Raw genomic sequence first — 6,496 nt, 5'->3', positions numbered from 1 at the left:
GGAATAGGATCCATTGATCCTTTTGCGTCTGTCACTACGCCCAACACTTGCGAGTTTGAAGCTCGTCACAGTCATCTCTTCCCAGATCCTACTCGGAATACCACAGACAAGGTTTAGACTTTCTGGATATCAGGAATGGCCGCCAATTGATTCTAGCCTATACCACGAAGGTTCTAATCTTAGATTAAAAACCCAAGAGATACACATTCAAGCTTGATTGCATGTAGAACGGCAGTGGTTGTCAGGCACGCGTTCATAGATGAGAATGATGATGAGTGTCACGGATCATCACATTCATCAAGTTAAAGAACGAGTGTATATCTTAGAGAAGAAGTAGGCGTGGATTGAATAGAAAAATAGTAGTACTTTGCATTAATTCATGAAGACCAGCAGAGCTCCACACCTTAATCTATGGTGTGTAGAAACTCCACCGTTGAAAATACAAAAGTGATAATGGTGATCATTGGCTTTGGCCCCAGAGAGGGGACCAGAAGAACCAAGATTAAAAGTATGATCAAGTGTGTAAAAAGTCTCTTTAAATACAATAGTAAAAGGTCATATTTGTAGAAAACTAGTAACCTAGGGTATATAGAAATGAGTAAATGATGCAGAATCCACTTTCAGGCCCGATTGGTGTGTGCTTGGGCTGAGTATTGAAGCTTTTACGTGTAGAGGATTTTCTTGGAGTTAAACGCCAGCTTTTGTGCCAGTTTGGGCGTTTAACTCCAGCTTTTATGCCAGTTCTGGCGTTTTGACGCCAGAATTTCTATGCTGACTTGGAACGCCGGTTTGGGCCATCAAATCTCGGGCAAAGTATGGACTATTATATATTTCTGGAAAGCCCAGGATGTGTACTTTCCAACGCAATTAAGAGTGCACCAATTGGGTTTCTATATCTCCAGAAAATCCACTTAGAGTGTAGGGAGGTCAGAATCCAACAGCATCTGCAGTCCTATTTCAGCCTCTGAATCAGATTTTTGCTCAGGTCCCTCAATTTTAGCCAGAAAATACCTGAAATCACAGAAAAACACACAAACTCATAGTAAAGTCCAGAAATGTGATTTTTATTTAAAAACTAATAAAAACTAACTAAAATATACTAAAAACATACTAAAAACAATGCCAAAAAGCGTATAAATTATCCGCTCATCACAACACCAAACTTAAATTGTTGCTTGTCCCCAAACAACTAAAAACAAAGTAGGATAAAAAGAATAGAATATACAATGAATTCCAAAAACATCTATGAAGATCAGTTTTAATTAGATGAGCGGGGCTTTTAGCTTTTTGCTTCCGAACAGTTTTGGCATCTCATTTTATCCTTTGAAGTTCAGAACGATTGGCATCTATAGGAACTCAGAATTTAGTTAGTGTTATTGATTCTACTAGTTCAGTATTTTGATTCTTGAATACAGTTACTTTATGAGTCTTGGCTGTGACCCTAAGCATTTTGTTTTCCAGTATTACCACCGGATACATAAATGCCACAGACACATAACTGGGTGAACCTTTTCAGATTGTGACTCAGCTTTGCTAGAGTCCCCAATTAGAGGTATCCAGAGCTCTTAAGCACACTCTTATTGCTTTGGACCACGACTTTAACCGCTCAGTCTCAAGTTTTCACTTGACACCTTCATGCCACAAGCACATGGTTAGGGACAGCTTGGTTTAGCCGCTTAGGCCAGAATTTTATTCATGTGGGCCCTCCTATCCACTGATGCTCAAAGCCTTGGACCCTTTTTTATTTTACCCTTGCCTTTTGGTTTAAAGGGCTATTGGCTTTTTCTGCTTACTTTTTCTTTCTTTTTTTTTTGCAAGCTTTTCACTGCTCTTTCTTGCTTCAAGAATCATTTTTTTTATGATTTTTCAGATTATCAATAACATTTCTCCCTTTTTCATCATTCTTTCAAGAGCCAACAATTTTAACATTCATAAACAACAAATTCAAAAATATGCACTGTTCAAGCATTCATTCAGAAAAAAAAAAGTATTGCCACCACATCAAAATAAATAAACTATTTTAAAATTCAAAATTCATGTACTTCTTGTTCTTTTGCAATTAAAACATTTTTTATTTAAGAAAGGTGATAGATTCATAGGACACTCATAGCTTTAAGGCATAGACACTAAGACACTAATGATCATGTAATAAAGACACAAATATAGATAAACATAAAGCATAAAAATTCGAAAAACAGAAAATAAAGAACAAGGAAATTAAAGAACGGGTCCACCTTAGTGATGGCAGCTTGTTCTTCCTCTTGAAGATCTTGTGGAGTGCTTGAGCTCCTCAATGTCTCTTCCTTGCCTTTGTTGCTCCTCTCTCATGACTTTTTGGTCTTCTCTAATTTCATGGAGGAGGATAGAATGCTCTTGGTGCTCTACCCTTAGTTGTCCCATATTGGAACTCAATTCTCCTAGGGAGGTGTTAATTTGCTCCCAATAGTTTTGTGGAGGAAAATGCATCCCTTGAGCTATCTCAGGGATTTCATGATGAGGAATTTCCATATACTCTTGCACATGAGTGGGATCTCTTGTTTGCTCCATCCTTTTCTTAGTGATGGGCTTGTCCTCATCAATGAGGATGTCTTCCTCTATGTCAATTCCAGCTGAATTGCAAAGGTGACAAATGAGATGAGGAAAGGCTAACCTTGACAAAATAGAGGACTTGTCTGCCACCTTCTAGAGTTCTAGGGATATAACCTCATGAACTTCTACTTCCTCTCCAATCATGATGCTATGGATCATAATAGCCCGGTCTATAGTAACTTCAGACCGGTTGCTAGTGGGAATGATTGAGCGTTGGATGAATTCCAACCATCCCCTAGCCACGGGCTTGAGGTCATGCCTTCTTAGTTGAACCAGCTTTCCTCTTGAATCTCTCTTCCATTGAGCGTCCTCTTCACAAATGTCTATAAGGACTTGGTCCAACCTTTGATCAAAGTTGACCCTTCTAGTGTAGGGGTGTGCATCTCCTTGCATCATGGGCAAGTTGAATGCCAACCTTACATTTTTCGGACTAAAATTTAAGCATTTCCCCCGAACCATTGTAAGACAATTCTTAGGGTCCGGGTTCACACTTTGATCATGGTTCTTGGTGATCCATGCATTGGCACAGAACTCTTGAACCATTAAGATCCCGACTTGTTGAATGGGGTTGATGAGAATTTCCCAACCTCTTCTTCGAATCTCATGTCAGATCTCCGGATATTCACCCTTTTTGAGCTTGAAAGGGACCTCAGGGATTACCTTCTTCTTGGCCACAACTTCATAGAAGTGTTCTTGATGCACCCTTGAGATGAATCTCTCCATCTTCCATGACTCGGAGGTGGAAGCTTTTGCCTTCCCTTTCCTCTTTCTAGAGGTTTCTCCGGCCTTAGGTGCCATAAATGGTTATGGAAAAACAAAAAGCAACGCTTTTACCACACCAAACTTAGAAGGTTTGCTCGTCCCCGAGCAAAAGAAGAAAGAAGAGAGTAGAAGAAGAAGAAATAGAGGAGATGGAGGGAGTGTTAGTGTTTCGGCCAAGTAGGAGAAGTAGTGTTTAAGATGTGTGAAAATGAAGGGGTGAAGATATGTTTATATGGGAGTGGGAAGAGGGTAAGGTTCGTCCATGTATGGGTGGGTTTGGGGGGGGGGAAAGTGGTTTGAATTTGAATGGTGAGGTAGGTGGGGTTTATAATGCATGGATGTGGATTGGTGAACGGTTTATGGAGAAGTGCGTAGGATTTGATAGGTGAGGGGTTTTTGGGGAAGAGGTACTGAGGTGATTGGTGAAGGGTATTTGGGGAAGAGTATTATGAAAAGGTGTGAAGAAGAGAGAGAGTGAGTTGAGGTTGGTGGAGATCCTGTGGGGGCTACAGATCCTGAGGTGTCAAGGATATCTCATCCCTGCACTAATTAGGCTTGCAAAACGCCCTTTGCTGCCAATCCTGGCGTTAAACGCCAGGTTACTGCCCCTTTCTGGCGTTTAACGCCAGCTTCTTGCCCTTTTCTGGCGTTAAACGCCCAGAATGGTGCCAAACTGGGCGTTTAACGCCCATTCTGCTACCCTTCCTGGCGTTTAAATGCCAGTAGGCTTCTCCTCCAGGATGTGCTATTTTTCATTATGTTTTTCAGTTTGTTTTTACTTTTTCAATTATTTTTGTGACTTCACATGATCATCAACTTGCAGAAAATATAAAATAATAACAGAAAATAGAAATTTAACATAGATAAGTGAAATTGGGTTGCCTCCCAACAAGCGCTTCTTTAATGTCAGTAGCTTGACAGTGGGCTCTCATGGAGCCTCACAGATACTCAGAGCATGATGATGGCCTCTTAACACCGAACTTAGAGTTTGGTTGTGGCCTCCCAATACCAAGCTTAGAGTTTGAATGTGGGGGTTTTGTTTGACTCTGTATTGAGAGAAGCTTTTCATGCTTCTTCTCCATGGTTACAGAGGGAGATCCTTGAGCTTTAAACACAAGGGAGTCCTCATTCACTTGAAGGACCTATTCTCCTCTGTCAACATCAATCACAGCTTTTGCTGTGGCTAGGAAGGGTCTTCCAAGGATGATGGATTCATCCATACACTTTCCAGTATCTAGGATTATGAAATCAGCAGGGATGTAGTGGTCTTCAACCTTTATCAAGACATCCTCTACAAGTCCATAAGCTTGTTTTCTTGAATTGTCTGCCATCTCAAGTGATATTCTTGCAGCTTGTACCTCAAGGATCCCTAGATTCTCCATTATAGAGAGAGGCATGAGGTTTATGCTTGACCCTAGGTCACATAGAGCCTTCTCAAAGGTCATGGTGCCTATGGTACAAGGTATTGAGAACTTTCCAGGATCCTACCTCTTCTGAGGTAATCTCTGCCTAGTCAAGTCATCCAGTTCTTTGGTGAGCAAGGGGGGTTCATCCTCCCAAGTCTCATTACCAAATAACTTGGCATTTAACTTCATGATTGCTCCAAGGTACTTAGCAACTTGCTCTTCAGTAACATCTTCATCCTCTTCAGAGGAAGAATATTCATCAGAGCTCATGAATGGCAGAAGTAAATTCAATGGAATCTCTATGGTCTCAGTGTGAGCCTTAGATTCCCATGGTTCCTCATTAGGGGACTCCTTGGAGGCCAGTGGATGTCCATTGAGGTCTTCTTCAGTGGAGATCACTGCCTCTTCCTCCTCTCCAGGTTCGGCCGTGTAGGTTATGTTGATGGCCTTGCACTCTCCGTTTGGATTCTCTTCTGCATTGCTTGGAAGAGTACTGGGAGGGAGTTCAGTAACTTTCTTACTCAGTTGACCCACTTGTGCCTCTAAATTTATAATGGAGGATCTTGTTTCAGTCATGAAACTTTGAATGGTTTTAATTAAATCAGAGATTACAGTTGCTAATTCAGAGTGGTTCTGCTTGGAATTCTCTGTTTGTTGCTGAGAAGATGATGGAAAGGGTTTGCCATTGCTAAACCTATTTCTTCCACCATTATTATTATGGAAGCCTTGTTGAGTCCTCTGTTGATCCTTCTATGAGAGGTTTGGATGATTTCTCTATGAAGGATTATAGGTGTTTCCATAGGATTCTCCCATGTAATTCACCTCTTCCATTGCTGGGTTCTCAGGATCATAAGCTTCTTCTTCAGATGAAGCTTCTTTGGTACTGACTGTTGCTGCTTGCATTCTAGACAGACTTTGAGAAATCATATTGACTTGCTGAGTCAATATTTTGTTCTAAGCCAATATGGCATTCAGAGTATCAATCTCAAGAACTTCTTTCTTCTGATTTGTTCCATTATTCACAAGATTCCTTTCAGAAGTGTACATGAATTGGTTATTTACAACCATTTCAATGAGTTCCTGAGCTTCTGCAGGCGTCTTTTTCAAATGAAGAGATCCTCCAGCAGAGCTGTCCAATGACATCTTGGACAGTTCAGAAAGACCATCATAGAAGATACCTATGATGCTCCATTCTGAAAGCATGTCAGAAGGACACATTCTGATCAATTGCTTGTATCTCTCCCAAGCTTCATAGAGGGATTCACCTTCCTTCTGTCTGAAGGTTTGGACTTCCACTCTAAGCTTACTCAATTTTTGAGGTGAAAAGAACTTTGCCAAGAAGGCATTCACTAGCTTTTCCCAAGAGTTCAGGCTTTCTTTAGGTTGTGAGTCCAACCATATCCTAGCTCTGTCTCTTATAGCAAAAGGGAAGAGCATAAGTCTGTAGACCTCGGGATCAACCCCATTGGTCTTGACAGTGTCACAGATTTACAAGAATTCAGCTAAGAACTGATGAGGATCTTCCAATGAAAGTCCATGAAACTTGCAATTCTGTTGCATCAGAGAAACTAATTGAGGCTTAAGCTCAAAGTTATTTGCTCTAATGGCAGGGATTGAGATGCTTCTCCCATAGAAGTCAGGAGTAGGTACAGTAAAATCACCAAGAACCTTCCTTGCATTGTTGGCATTGTTGTTGTTTTCGGCTGCCATTGCTTCTTCTTGTTTAAAAATTTCTGTCA

General features: G+C 40.8%; 1 non-coding gene across 1 annotated transcript; it reads left to right on the top strand.

Annotated features, from left to right (window-relative positions):
* The first annotated feature begins 5,954 nt into the window (after positions 1-5,954).
* Positions 5,955-6,062, top strand: LOC112773465 (small nucleolar RNA R71). The gene has a single exon (XR_003188013.1). It is a non-coding gene; the product is annotated as a small nucleolar RNA R71 (small nucleolar RNA).
* The last annotated feature ends 434 nt before the right edge of the window (positions 6,063-6,496 follow it).

This window comes from Arachis hypogaea, chromosome 18 (assembly GCF_003086295.3).
Source record: "Arachis hypogaea cultivar Tifrunner chromosome 18, arahy.Tifrunner.gnm2.J5K5, whole genome shotgun sequence".
In the NCBI taxonomy this organism is placed as follows: Eukaryota; Viridiplantae; Streptophyta; class Magnoliopsida; order Fabales; family Fabaceae; genus Arachis; species Arachis hypogaea.
The sequence above is the reverse complement of the archived record's forward strand: the minus strand, read 5'-3'. Positions and strand labels throughout refer to the sequence as shown.